Consider the following 16,110-nt stretch of genomic DNA (forward strand, 5'->3'; position numbering starts at 1 on the left):
AGGCTTCTTTAGCACTGCCAGATGCAACTTGCAATCCAGTCAGATTCTGAGAAATCATATTGACTTGCTGAGTCAATATTTTGCTCTAAGCCAATATGGCATTCAGAGTATCAATCTCAAGAACTCCTTTCTTCTGAGTTGTCCCATTGTTCACAGGATTTCTTTTAGAAGTGTACATGAACTAGTTATTTGCAACCATTTCAATGAGTTCCTGGGCTTCTACAGGCATTTTCTTCAGATGAATAGATCCGCCTACAGAATGGTCCAATAACATCTTGGATAACTCAGACAAACCCTCATAGAAGATACCTATGATGCTCCATTCTGAAAGCATGTCAGAAAAGGACACCTTCTGATCAATTTCTTGTATCTTTCCCAAGCTTCATAGAAGGATTCACCTTCCTTCTGTTTGAAGGTTTGAACTTCCACTCTAAGCTTACCCATCTTTTGAGGTGGAAAGAATTTAGCTAAGAAGGCATTGACCAGCTTTTTCCAAAAGTTCAGGCTATCTCCAGGTTGTGAGTTCAACCATATACTAGCTCTGTCTCTTACAGCAAAAGGGAAAAGCATAAGTCTGTAGACCTTGGGATCAACTCCATTGGTTTTAACAGTGTCACGGATTTGCAAAAATTCAACCAAGAACTGATGAAGATCTTCCAATAGAAGTCTATAAAACTTGCAATTATGTTGCATCAGAGAAACTAATTGAGGCTTAAGCTCAAAGTTGTTTGCTCCAATGGCAGGAATAGAGATGCTTCTCCCATAGAAGTCGGGAGTTGGTGCAGTAAAGTCACCAAGCACTTCCTTGCATAGTTGGAATTGTTGTTATTTTCGGCTGCCATGTCTTCTTCTTTTTCGAAAATTTATGTCAGGTCCTCTCCAGAGAGTTGTGCTTTAGCTTCTCTTAGCTTACTCTTCGGAGTCCTTTCAAGTTCAGGATCAGCTTCAACAAGAATGCCTTTATCTTTGTTCCTACTCATATGAAAGAGAAGAAAACAAAGAAAGTATGGAATCCTCTATGTCACAGTATAGAGATTCCTTGATATGTCAGAGGAAAAGAAGAATAGAAGGATGAGGTAGAGAGAAGAATTCGAACTTATAGAGAGGGAGGAGGTCCAAATTATTAAAGGAGGGTAAGTGTTAGTGATTAAATAGAAAGAGATGGGAGAGAGAGAATTTTTGAAAATTTTTAAATGAAATAAACTTAGAGTTTAAAATAATTATTTAATTAAAGAGATTTTTGAAAAAGTTGTTAATGGTTTTTGAAAATTGGAGAGAGAAAAGTAGTTAAGTGGTTTTGAAAAAGATAAGAAATAATAAGTTTTGAAAAAATAAGAAGTTTGAAAGAGATTTTGAAATTAGAATTTAAAAAGATGTGATTTGAAAAAGATATGATTAAAAAGATATGATTGAAAAGATATGATTGAAAAACAAATTAAGAAAGATTTGATTTTTAAAATTGATGACTTAACTAACAAGAAATTAAAAGATATGATTCTAAAATTCAAATATTGAACCTTTCTTAACATGAAAGTAACAAACTTGAAATTCTTGAATCACAACATTAATTGTTAGCAAGGATTTTCAAAAATATTAAAATAAAAATGAAAAAGATTTGATTTTGAAAAGGATACGATTGATAAGAGAGGATATAAAAAAGATAAGATTTTGAAAAATTAGTTTTAAAACTTGAAAAATTGAAAAAGATTTGAATTGAAAACAAAATTACCTCTTTGGTGTTATCCTGGCGTTAAACGCCCAGAATGGTATCCGTTCTGGCATTTAACGCCCACTTGGCTACCTCCTTTGGCGTTAAATACCCAGCCAAGTACCCTGGCTGGCGTTTAAACGCCAGAAATTTTTCCTTATTGGGCATTTTGAACGCCCAGCTTTTTCTCTGTGATTCCTCTGCTGTATGTTCTGAATCTTCAATTCTCTGTATTATTGACTTGAAAAGACATAATTTTGAATTTTTTTTGAATTTTTTTATGATGAGAGGGAAAAACAACAGAATGAAATTAAACATGAAAAACTAAGATCAAAACAAGGAATGCATGCAAGAACACTTTGAATGTCAAGATGAACACCAAGAATACTTTGAAGATCATGATGAACATCAAGAACATATTTTTGAAAAATTTTTAAGAAAAGAAAAACATGCAAGACACCAAACTTAGAAGTTTTTATACTAGAGACACTAACAATTTGAGAATGCACATGAGAAACAACAAAAGACACAAAATAAGAGAATTTAAAGATTAGACAAAGAAAATCATCAAGAACAACTTGAAGATCAATGAAGAACACAATGCATATATTTTCAAAAAATGCAAGAAAAATAGAAACATGCAATTGATGCCAAACTTAAAAATTGATACTAGACTCAAACAAGAAACACAAAAATATTTTTGATTTCATGATTTTATAAAAAAAATTTGTAATTTTTTTATTTTTCGAAAATTATTTTGAAAAAGAAAATAAGAAACTCAAAATTTTCAATAAGAATTCCAGGAGTCATGCAATGTTAGTCTAAAGCTTCAGTCTAAAAAGATTAGGCATGGCTAGCCAAGCTTTAGCAGGACATTACATACAAGCTCCTGTGAATCAACTAGCTCCTATGATGATAAAAGCATCATCTGAAACTCTAGAATTCGTTCTTAAAAATTCTGAAGAACAAAATAAAAAGAAAAAAAATACCTAATCTAAGCAACAAGATAAACCGTCAGTTGTCCAAACTCGAACAATCCCCGGAAACGGCGCCAAAAACTTGGTACACGAAATCGTGATCTCACATACTTTCTTCACAACTCCGCATAGCTGACCAGCAAGTGCACTGGGTCGCCCAAGTAATACCTTACGTGAGTAAGGGTCGATCCCACGGAGATTGTCGGCTTGAAACAAACTATCACTACAAGAAAATGAAACATTTGTAACAAAAAATTTGTATCAAATTTAAAATTGTTACAAATTATAGTTTTTTTATAACAATAATTAGTTATTGTTACAAAATAAAAATATTTTGTAACAATAAGAAAATTTGTTACAAAATATTTCAATATTTTGTAACAACATAATTTCTTTTGTTACAAATTATGTTAGCTTTTGTATTGAATTATTGTTTTATTACAAAATATTATAATGTATTCTAACAAAAGATTATATTGTTGCAAAAATTCAAGATATTTTGTAACAAAATATCTATTTGTTTCAAAAGCTCTAAATATATTGTAACAAAAAATTAATTTGTCACAAAATACAATATTTTTGTAACAAATTATTTATTTATCAAAAAATTCAAAGTTTTAGTAATTGAAAAAAATATAAAAATTTTATATCATTTAATTTAAATATTTAAGATTTTTGAATTTAATATTTTAAATTTTATGAATAAAAAAATTAACTTGAATATCTCCAATTTTATCTTAATTAATATTTGTTTAAAAATAATTATAAAATAATAATTAAATAATATTTTAAAAATAATTAATTTAATTAAATATTAAAAATTTATAATTAAATAATATCTTTATATAATTATTATTAAATTAAAAATAATTTTTAGTTATTATACTATTCTTATTCTTATTTTTATTAAAAATATTTAAGTTATCCAATCTCTAACCCTATCTTTTTCTGACACTGACAGCACACCACACACACAACCAATACAAGCGTATACACAGACACAGGCATAGAGAGAGAGACCAGAGGAAGTGAGGGAGTCGCGGGGAAGAAGAAGGAAAGGAAAGGGGGGAGGCCGCGCCGCCACTGGCGATCGTCGCGCAACCTCCGTCGCGCTTTACCGTCGGTTACTGCTGCTAAATCGTCATCAGAAATGGAACTGTGGAGAAAGGGATGTCAAGATGCGAAGAGAGAGAGTCCGCGAGAAGAGGGAGGCCGCCCGCGTCCTGTCACCGCCACTGGAGGGAGGCCGTTCGCGTCCAGCTCGCCGTGGCTGTTGCATCGCCATCATCGCGCGCCGCCGTCGAGCCCGAAGCTACCGCCATCGCACGAAGCAGAGAGAGTGAAAGACGCGATGGAGTGGTGAGGGAGGAGTTGCCACTGCTGTTGCCAGGGCTAGCCACCGGAGCTATTGTCATCGCCGCTAGAGCTAGCCACTAAGGATCGTTTTGTCATCGTGAAACTTGAAAGGGGATGTCACTGCCGTTGTTGTCGGTAGCACTGTTCCCATTCTGGTTCCAATTCCTTCGTTTACGAGACCTGTAACATTTTCTTCCTTGATTTGTTACTATTTTGTTCCTCTGTCATATTTTCGTCCTAAGTATGTTAGCATATTTTATTCTAGTGTTGCTAATTTATCTCCTAAACAATTATGATTAGTGCTGAGATCATTGTTGCTGCTGCTCCAAGTGGAAAGTTGTTGCTACTAGGAATTAAAAATAGACGAATGGTTTGTTGCGTTTAATTATCGAGTTTTGGCTAATTGAGGTAAGGGATTTTATTTTGAAATTAACTGTTTTAATTTATGAATGCCATGGAAGTCTAGGATTTAATTTATTAGAACTTCTAATTAGGGATATTATTTTTGATTATCAGAACTTGTGAATATTAGGGCTGTTGATTATTGTTCTGTGTAGTTTTTTTCTGATTTGTTGCTTGTTTTTTACTTGTTCTGATTAGTAATTTAGTATTATTGGAACTTCAAATTATTACTTGTAATTTAGTAATTTAGCATTAATGGATATGAAACTTCAATAGAAACTGGTGTTTGCTTCTTTTGATGAATTACAATAGCTTAACTTTTCTAGATTTATCTTTTGGTGGGAGTACATTTAATCGAAATCTGCATCTACATATAATAAACCATTATCTTATTTGGAAGTCTGGGGATTAGATAGTGAGGGCTTTTTTAATGTGATCCTCTAAACCCCCTATCTAACTATCCATTTGTATGAACATTTTAAAGTACCATAAGTCTTGGAGGATTATATATTTATAATTATCCATTCCAAAGAAAGGAAAATCGTCACTTAAAACACCTCCCACAATCAAAGAAAGAAAAATTTTAAAGATTAATGTTTTACTAACTCAATTACTACTGTTATGTTTGCTTATTCTTTATTTGGAATTTTTTGTGAACTACAAGGTGGGAAAAGCACACTAGAAAACTGTCAAGTTTTATAGGAAAGGTGTCTCGGTTCCTCTCAGTTTCTCAATTTCTCTATTGAGAGCTCTTATAATACCTTTCTTTTATTTGATAATGTGCTTTACTAAAATCCCCTTTTGAAAATCCATTAGATAATAACATCATTCAATAAACGCAAACATATTTCAACTGAGAGCTATGTCTTGTAATGCTATAATGAAGCCCAGTAAACTGGTCATAAGCATTTACTTTTTCAGTAGTATGTATATAATTATATTGATGTTATTGGGGTCATTCATTAGCTTCTTGTCTTACCTAATACTTATGTTGACGTTGATGTGAACACGTCTATTGATCAGAGCTCTGAAAATTTGAACATCAAGATGCCAAAAGTTCTTTATTTTTTATTTACATATTAATCTTAAGCATCTCAACTTGTTAATAGGTCTAAAACAAAAGATTAAGTAGTTTGGGGATTTCACGTTAGAACTTAGAATATAATTGGTATGAGCCAATTCTTTTAAAAGCTTAAACTATTTTTTTAGAAAGGAAATGTGTTGCATGCCATTTAGAAAAAAATAATAATAAAATAAAAATCTACAAGTGTCCTTGTGATGAGTGCATCACTTCTTTTTATTACTATTATTTTTAATTAATATCATATTTCTGGCACATTAATTATTGACTACTTTGTATATAGAAATTATCAACTTATAATTAAAAGAAGATTGAGGTTTAGTTAAACCTATTATAAAGTGTTAAAACTCTAAACTAATAAAGGAGCATATAGTAGCACCATCCACTGACACTAGCGTCTTTTGATTACTTTTGTTGAAGATTCTTTGTATCTCTCATGAATTGGTAACATTGGGAGAAAAGTGTTAGTTCTGTTATATATTGAAGTTTTATATGAGAGAAAAATTAAAAAGAAAAGGAAGAAGGATTAGTTGATGCAATGAATAATGATCATGTGGTGTGAACAGGAATCAAAGTGTTTTAATTATAATTGATAGAAACAAATTCTATTTTTATGAAATTGAGTGCTTCTTTCAAGCTTGATTCAGAAAATCCTTTTGAATATGCAAAATATTCCTTACTTGGGATGCAGTGTCTTGTATACTTGTAAGTTCATTGACTGTTGGTCATTATATTATATTGAGCTATTTTTTTTATTACATTTCAAATCATGATTGTGTTGAATTCTGTGGTGGTTGTAGCCTAGTAGTTATTGGATGGATTTTAGTTTCATGTACCTTCATACTTTGTGCTGGATTTCTATTTCTTCATGCATGCAGTTCGATTTCAATACTTGACACTATATCTAAACTCATATTTATAATACTATGTATTTGTTTCCTTTCTGAATACTAAGTTCTTAATTACTTCTTAGAGTGAGTCTGCATTATTTAAGATTTTCTTGTTCTTGTATGGCACTTCAATTTATTTAAGATTTTCTTATACAATTTATATTATTATTTTTTTATTTAAGATTTTCAGGTGTGTGGCACTTATTAGAACTTCTTCGTGAGAAATGAGAAAGGAGTTGTATGAACATGATGGAGTTTGTAATTTGTAGTTTACATTTTGGAGATTTATAATTCCTTGTTTTTCTTGACCTATGTATCTATCTAGTTCATTAGGATTCTTCAATGTGTCTTGTTAGTTTGTACTTTAAAGTTTATATATTGAAGATTTATAAAATAATCTTAGTTAAATGAAAAATATTTGAACTATCTATGTTATTATATATTATATAAATATTGACTTGCTGAGTAAATTAGTTAATATATTAATTAATTAAAAAATATAATTTGGCAAATTATGTGTATAATTTGTACTAAAAATTATTACAAAATAAATAGTATTTTGTAACAAAAAAATGTTACAAAATCAAGTTATATTTTGTAACAAAATTTTATGATAGGAAAAAAATATATTGTCACCAAAAATATTTTGAAGATCAAAATTTGTTATCACTTTTGTAACAACTTTTGGTTTTTTGCATCAGAAAAATTTGTTACAAAATATTACTTTAAATTGTAACAGTTCCATTTTTTGTTACAAAAACTTTTTATAACGGGACATACTACAACGGCCCATTTTTTTGTTACAAAATTTCGATTTTTTGTAACAATTTTTTTTGTTACAAATATTGCTTTTTCTTGTAGTGCTTACGCATCTTTGTCCCCAAATTTGAATTATACGTTTGAAAAACCCTGCTGTATCATGGCCTCCATGTTTAAAGTCAAAAATTGCGGCAGATAATGTTGAGTTCTAGAACTCAATGGTCTACCCTGTCCAACTAGAATACTCCTCTTAAAATCATCATTGCTATCCTCATCTATCATAGTAGGCTCCACATCATCATTATCCCGTAGTACATCTTCCATGGGATCTGGTTCTCCGTCCCTCGTTGAAGTTGGTATCATCCTAGGAGATGTAGCCATCACAATCACAAGCTCACCAAAAGAATAATTATCACCAATTTCTCCATCATTGATGCAGTTTAGATCAACTACGAAGGACGAAGATGCTTCAAACACTACTTTAGGTGTAACTATAAGCACGGATTTAGAGGCAACAAAAGGTATTGACCTAGAAGCTCCTGACATTTCTACAGATTAAGGATTCTGATTTGATCCTCTTAAACTATAAATGACATCTCCAAACTTGACCAATAATTCATGGGTTCTCCCCTTGGAAAATAGACAACGACAGTAAAACAAAAGTTACAAATCTTCATCACTCTTTATTACAAAAGAGTCGTACTTCACACTATCTCGGACAACAGAAATCGAAATCCTATAAAACAATTTCTCCACCCATTTGATGTCATGGATTCCCAGTTTTTACATTATAGTATTTTGTAGTAAGCAAAATCCGTTTAAGGTCTGATAAAGACATTACTCGTTAGATCTTTAGCAGTAAATTTTATTCTTTTTTGCATTTTTTTCATAATCGTCCCTCTGTAGTCATAAGAACTAAAAGCCTATCATCACTAGCCATTGCGAGTGCCACTCTGACCAAGAGAAAATGTTATGGTTCTATTTATAAGACATACCCGTAGCTAAATTATAACACCCTAATATTCAAATCCTCATGCTTGAGTCATAAGTCATCGATACTAAGGTGGTACAACTCTCAAGGTGGATTATAATACGTAATTATATATATGTTGAAGTGAAATACTAAACGAGAAGCCTAAAAATAAATAAAATAAAATTGCAAAAATAGGAACTCTCAAGTATCGATAACATATAAATAAGGCGTGATCAAAAAGTGAAGATAAGGATAAAACAGTAAAGCAGAATGTGATAAAGACATAATATAATTATATAATATAAGCAAATAGCCGCTAGTCGCGACCTGCAAAGTTTAGGCCGGCTAGGGTTATAGAATGAAAACTAGTTTGAAAACATAAATTTCCTATCTCTCCCAAAATACATCACAGCCTCTATAGGTAAGTTTTAATATAATATATGTACATCAATAAGAGTTCTTCCAAAAATAAGAGGAGAGATCCTAAAACAAAAGTAACACAAAATCCCAATAAACTTTGCTACTTCCCAAGTGAACCACTGCTCACTGCTGAGCACAAGGACCTGCATCTGAAAAACAAGAGATATATATGGAATGAGAACCTCTGACTCATGGGTTCCCAATACGGTAAAAGTGCCAAATTAATACAATGCACTATAACATAAATTCACTAAGCATCCTAAACTTCTTACCTCGTCATCTCCATCCTAAGTTCTCACTAATCCATAACTTGGCAACTATCATAGGAGATTCTAATTCTAACATAATATCCTTCATACTTTCAATATCTTCCAACCGAACAATTCAAGAACCGAACCATCCCTCAAGTAATTCAACTTTTATGGAAACACAAATAATACAGACAAGTAATGCACAAGTAAGGCAAGTAAGACAATCAGCAAATAATTATGAAACATATGTAATTAGGCAAACCAAAGTAATTAAACAAACCCAAATAATTAAACATATGCAGCTGATGCATGCTTGTCCTACTGGCCATGAGTTCACGTGTCAGTTGAATTGCCAGAATCCGACACATTTGGTAGGTAACCCGGATATGATCCTCTTGAAAACTGATGGGCGGTACACCACCACGAACCCCACCATTGCGAGCGGTACACCCCCACAAACCTCGCAAGATCTTCAATTGAAAACACAACACACACGTGGATGGTAAACCATCATGAACCCCACATACAACATTCTCTTTTAAAAACATGTGAGAGGTAAACCACCACGAACTCCACCTAACATTCTCGACACTAGGAAAGCGGTAAACCACCACAAACCTTGCCAAGTCAAAGCTCAAAACAATTTCATTATAAATCATTCATTCATATACATATCACACTTTTACCCTTCTTATTCATAATTCACCACTTCTTAAACTTTCTTCGCCTCCAAGTTACTACTCCTCCCTACCTTCTTCTCACCACTCAACATACAACTAAGGTTTATAGGCTAAAAGGGTGAAAATAGAGGTTTAGAGGTTCAAAATTATATTTTTAAAACACAAAACTCATTTTGCTGATTTCAGGGGTCACATGTACACATGGGCCACGCGTACGCGTGGGCGTGGATTTTTCCTTCCTCGCGTACGCAAGCACTTTGCTTGTGTACGCGAGATACTCTACCCAAAAGGGTTGGTCGCATCGCGTGTAGTGATCACGTACGCAAGATATGCAGAATGGAAAAAATGTTGAATGCTGCAGAATTTTTAGTTTTGCACTCCAAACTTTCGACGAGCATAACTTTTTTGTTTTAACACATTTTTCATCCGTTCTTCAAACGGCATAAACTTCATAGACCAAATTTTCATATGAAATAAGTTTGAAACAATTTGGAGGTCTAGAAGCCAAGTTATGGCTTGCCAAAGTTTGGCCAAAAATCTCATTTTCACCAAATTCCTCAAACCTCTATTTTCATCAAATCACAACTCAAAGCCAACTTTCTACATTTATAAACAGCATCAAAACATACCATATCACATCAACACAGCCCCACATGCTACCACAACCAATCATATCTCAATTTCTAAACAATCTCATACAAATCCATCAAGCTTAACTTCAATAATCAACAGAACCTCATGTTCAAACATTTATATATATTACTATCATTCATTCAACTCATCATATTATCAAATCACCAATTATCAACCATCACTTACCATTCTTACCTCTTTCTGGCCTCCAACCTAATATTTCATCAAATAAACTCACAACCACATAATTCACTATCTAATACCAATTTCAATCCACACATCAACCATGCAACATTCCACAATCCTTATCCAATATCAATATCATCCATAACAACATCAATCTTTATCCATACATTCATTTCACATATAATACCAATCAATCATACCATTCAAGCTTAATCATAGGGGCACCTAACCTAGAAATTCACATCATATCACACGATACTTAAATGAAACTTAAACCGTACCTCTTAGGTTTGGGAATTTCTTACCTCATTTATGCATCAATTGCGCAAGACCCACTAATTTTCTCCAGTTAATTTGACCCTAGAACATCAAAACAACTAAAAATCTCAACACTCAAACATCAAATTTTTGAAATTGGGAAGGAAGAAATTGAGGAAGAAAACGTGACTTTCTTACCTTACAACGTACTGGGTTTTGTAGAGCTCGACGCTGCGATCATGTGGTCGCAAACAATGCGGCAATCGGAGCTCCGGATCAAAATGTATGTGGATTTGATTGGAAGGTTAGGTTTTGGAGCTCTCTTCTTCCCTCTCTTGAAGTGTTCAGCGTGTTTTCATGTTTTGGGAAGGGAAAGGGAGCTGAGCTGCTTAGCTTATGTATGTTGGGCTGGGCCTTGAGCCTAATACAGTCCCAGTTCGTCCGATTCGGTCCGTTCGGTTTAATTATGAGCCAAATTCTTTGAAATCAGTGTCAAAATTCTTATTTTAATTAGTTTTATCTTATTAAACTATAAAATTCTATTTTTTAATTTTTTAAAATAATAATTAATTTATTCATTAATTATTTACTAATTTTGCGAGTTTTATAATATGTATTTTTGAAGCATTGAAGTATTTGTTGGTACTCACTTATTTTAGAATTATGAAATATATTTGAAATGTCTTAAAATTGAAAAATATGATTGAAAAGGATTTGGATGAGAAAATATTATTTGATTTGATTTGATACCTCATATGTTTGAAAGACTAAAGAATTTGTTATATTTGAAATTATATGTTTTGAATTGGTTTGGGAGGCTCGTATTAGAAAATCGTACTTAACGGCAGTTATGACATTAACTTAGATGCCTCTGACTCAGATCCCATCTAGCAGGGGTATTGCTAGTCTAACATGTGGCCACACATTAGTTCTGTTATTCTGTTAGGAAACACAAGAGGAAAGGCTACCCATAGAGGTGGAGCCGCCCAAGTGTAGACTTTTGATTTGATTTCTGTATGAGAAGTCCCTTATTGACTCACTTATTCATATAAATTATTATTTTTTAAATAAAATTATTTTTATGGTAATGTTTATATGGTCTCATGTAGATTATAGATGTATTACCTAGTCACGGAGTTGCAAAACTCATTCGGTCTTTTAAAAATATTTTTCAGGAACAAATATGTGAGTCTTTCTATGCAAGAGTAATGACCTACAATGAGTACATATTCCTTGTTGTGTTCTTAGACATTATATGCTCCATATGTCACAGGCAGGATCTAATCATTTTTAATTATTTTAAATTTTATTAAAAATGTATAACTATTTATTTTAGAACTTGTAAATTATTCAAAATATTTGTAATTTTCTTATTTAAATTATATTTGAGTTTGTTAGGCTTGTTAGGGGACTATTTCCCTAAGCACCGGTCATGGCTCATTTTTTACCATGATAGGTTTGGAGTGATGGTGGCTGGAGGTTGGATAATATTGGATTCGGGAGTGAAATTTGAGGTAGAAGATTTAGCAAGGGAGGTGTGAAGGAGGAGGATGAGATGTGAGGGAGGAGTTGATCTGGTTGATTCTTGAAGAGTTGGTTATAAGGAAATTCATACTCATTGAAGAGGCATTTGTAATCTCTGTGGTTGGAGGCACAGCCCATGAAAATAGATTTTTGGGATCTATGATCAAACTTATGTGCACTGTAAGGTTTGAGAAGTGGATAACATGTGCATCCAAAGGATTTTAGGATAGTGTAGTCTGGTTTTGTGTTGGTAAGGGTTTCAAGAGGTGCTTCATTGTTGAGAGTTTGGGTGAGTAGTCTATTAATGAGATAAGTGGTAGTGAGGGTTGATTCATTCTAAAAGTTTAAGGGAAGGTTAGCTTGAGCTAGCAATGTGAGTGAGGTTTCAGTGATATGCCTATGTTTTCTTTCCACAAGCCATTCTGCTGATGGATATAGGTTGGATAAGATAGTTAGTAAATTTTACTGATACATCAAGCATTGTGTAATGAGGAATCATAGCTAATTTTATTCATTGAGTTATCAAAACTTGAAGCATTACATTAGTTCATCACTAGAGTTACCACCTTATCAGATGGATGTCCTAATTTTCTATGCCATAATTAATTTGTACCACTGACCCTTTTACGCCACTGGAGGGAGGCCGTTCGCGTCCAGCTCGCCGTGGCTGTTGCATCGCCATCATCGCGCGCCGCCGTCGAGCCCGAAGCTACCGCCATCGCACGAAGCAGAGAGAGTGAAAGACGCGATGGAGTGGTGAGGGAGGAGTTGCCACTGCTGTTGCCAGGGCTAGCCACCGGAGCTATTGTCATCGCCGCTAGAGCTAGCCACTAAGGATCGTTTTGTCATCGTGAAACTTGAAAGGGGATGTCACTGCCGTTGTTGTCGGTAGCACTGTTCCCATTCTGGTTCCAATTCCTTCGTTTACGAGACCTGTAACATTTTCTTCCTTGATTTGTTACTATTTTGTTCCTCTGTCATATTTTCGTCCTAAGTATGTTAGCATATTTTATTCTAGTGTTGCTAATTTATCTCCTAAACAATTATGATTAGTGCTGAGATCATTGTTGCTGCTGCTCCAAGTGGAAAGTTGTTGCTACTAGGAATTAAAAATAGACGAATGGTTTGTTGCGTTTAATTATCGAGTTTTGGCTAATTGAGGTAAGGGATTTTATTTTGAAATTAACTGTTTTAATTTATGAATGCCATGGAAGTCTAGGATTTAATTTATTAGAACTTCTAATTAGGGATATTATTTTTGATTATCAGAACTTGTGAATATTAGGGCTGTTGATTATTGTTCTGTGTAGTTTTTTTCTGATTTGTTGCTTGTTTTTTACTTGTTCTGATTAGTAATTTAGTATTATTGGAACTTCAAATTATTACTTGTAATTTTGTAATTTAGCATTAATGGATATGAAACTTCAATGGAAACTAGTGTTTGCTTCTTTTGATGAATTACAATAGCTTAACTTTTCTAGATTTATCTTTTGGTGGGAGTACATTTAATCGAAATCTGCATCTACATATAATAAACCATTATCTTATTTGGAAGTCTGGGGATTAGATAGTGAGGGCTTTTTTAATGTGATCCTCCAAACCCCTATTTAACTATCCATTTGTATGAACATTTTAAAGTATCATAAGTCTTGGAGGATTATATATTTATAATTATCCATTCCAAAGAAAGGAAAATCGTCACTTAAAACACCTCCCACAATCAAAGAAAGAAAAATTTTAAAGATTAATGTTTTACTAACTCAATTACTACTGTTCTGTTTGCTTATTCTTTTTTTGGAATGTTTTGTGAACTACAAGGTGGGAAAAGCACACTGGAAAACTGTCATGTTTTACAGGTAAGGTGTCTCGGTTCCTCTCAGTTTCTCAATGTCTCTATTGAAAGCTCTTATAATACCTTTCTTTTATTTGATAATGTGCTTTACTAAAATCCCCTTTTGAAAATCCATTGGATAATAACATCATTCAATAAACGCAAACATATTTCAACTGAGAGCTTTGTCTTGTAATGCTATAATGAAGCCCAGTAAACTGGTCATAAGCATTTACTTTTTCAGTAGTATGTATATAATTATATTGATGTTATTGGGGTCATTCATTAGCTTCTTGTCTTACCTAATACTTATGTTGACGTTGATGTGAACACGTCTATTGGTCAGAGCTCTGAAAATTTGAATATCAAGATGCCAGAAGTTCTTTATTTTTGATTTACACATTAATCTTCAGCATCTCAACTTGTTAATAGGTCTAAAACAAAAGATTAAGTAGTTTGGGGATTTCATGTTAGAACTTAGAATATAATTGGTATGAGCCAATTCTTTTAAAAGCTTAAACTATTTTTTTAGAAAGGAAATGTGTTGCATGCCATTTAGAAAAAAATAATAATAAAATAAAAATCTGCAAGTGTCCTTGTGATGAGTGCATCACTTCATTTTATTACTATTATTTTTAATTAATATCATATTTCTGGCACATTAATTATTGACTACTTTGTATATAGAAACTATCAACTTATAAGTAAATGAAGATTGAGGATTAGTTAAACCTATTATAAAGTGTTAAAACTTTGAACTAATAAAGGAGCATATAGTAGCACCATCCACTGACACTAGCGTCTTTTGATTACTTTTGTTGAAGATTCTTTGTATCTCTCATGAATTGGTAACATTGGGAGAAAAGTGTTAGTTCTGTTATATATTGAAGTTTTATATGATAGAAAAATTAAAAAGAAAAGGAAGAAGGATTAGTTGATGCAATGAATAATGATCATGTGGTGTGAACATGAATCAAAGTGTTTTAATTATAATTGATATGAACCAATTCTATTTTTATGAAATTGGGTGCTTCTTCCAAGCTTGATTCAGAAATTGCTTTTGAATATGCAGAATGTTCCTTACTTGGGATGCAGTGCCTTGTATACTTGTAAGTTCATTGACTGTTGGTCATTATATTATATTGAGCTATTTTTTTTATTACATTTCAAATCATGATTGTGTTGAATTCTGTGGTGGTTGCAGCCTAGTAGTTATTGGATGAATTTTAGTTTCATGTACCTTTATACTTTGTGCTGGATTTCTGTTTCTTCATCCATGCAGTTCGGTTTTGATACTTGACACTATATCTAAACTCATATTTGCAATACAATGTATTCGTTCCCTTTCTGAATACTAAGTTCTTAATTACTTCTTAGAGTGAGTCTGCATTATTTAAGATTTTCCTGTTCTTGTATGGCACTTCAATTTATTTAAGATTTTCTTAGACAATTTATATTATTATTTTTTTATTTAAGATTTTCAGGTGTGTGACACTTATTAGAACTTCTCCATGAGAAATGAGTAAATTAGTTAATGAAATATATTTGAACTATTTATGTTATTATATATTATATAAATGTTGACTTGTTGAGTAAATTAGTTAATATATTTTTTAATTAAAAAATAATATAATTTGATAAATTATTTGTGTAATTTGTATATAAAAAAATTATTACAAAATAAATAGTATTTTGTAACTAAAGAAAAAAATGTTACAAAATTAAGTTACATTTTGTAACAAAATTTTATGATAGGAAAAAATAGATTGTCACCAAAAATACCTTGAAGATCAAAATTTGTTACCACTTTTGTAATGACTTCTGATTTTTTGTATCACAAAAATTTGTTACAAAATATCATTTTGAATTGTAATAGTTCCATTTTTTGTTACAAAAACTTTTTATAATGGGACATACTGGAACGGCTCCTTTTTTTGTTATAAAATTCTTTTGTTTCAAAATTTTGATTTTTTGTAACAATTTGTAAATCTCAGTCAGGCAGATTCAAATGGTTATGGGGTTTTGATAATTAAAAGATAAATAAAACATAAAATAGGATAGAGATACTTATGTAATTCATTGGTGGGAATTTCAGATAAGCGTATGGAGATGCTTTGTTCCACTCGAATCTCTGCTTTCCTACTGCCTTCATCCAGTCATGCTTACTCCCTTCCATGACAA

The 16,110-nt window shown here is 32.3% G+C and overlaps 1 non-coding gene across 1 annotated transcript; it reads left to right on the forward strand.

Annotated features, from left to right (window-relative positions):
• Nucleotides 1-332: 332 nt before the first annotated feature.
• On the forward strand, nucleotides 333-438 carry LOC127742898 (small nucleolar RNA R71). Its single transcript, XR_008004254.1, has one exon. It is a non-coding gene; the product is annotated as a small nucleolar RNA R71 (small nucleolar RNA).
• Nucleotides 439-16,110: the final 15,672 nt, after the last annotated feature.

The sequence above is a fragment of the Arachis duranensis genome, chromosome 1 (assembly GCF_000817695.3).
Source record: "Arachis duranensis cultivar V14167 chromosome 1, aradu.V14167.gnm2.J7QH, whole genome shotgun sequence".
In the NCBI taxonomy this organism is placed as follows: domain Eukaryota; kingdom Viridiplantae; phylum Streptophyta; class Magnoliopsida; order Fabales; family Fabaceae; genus Arachis; species Arachis duranensis.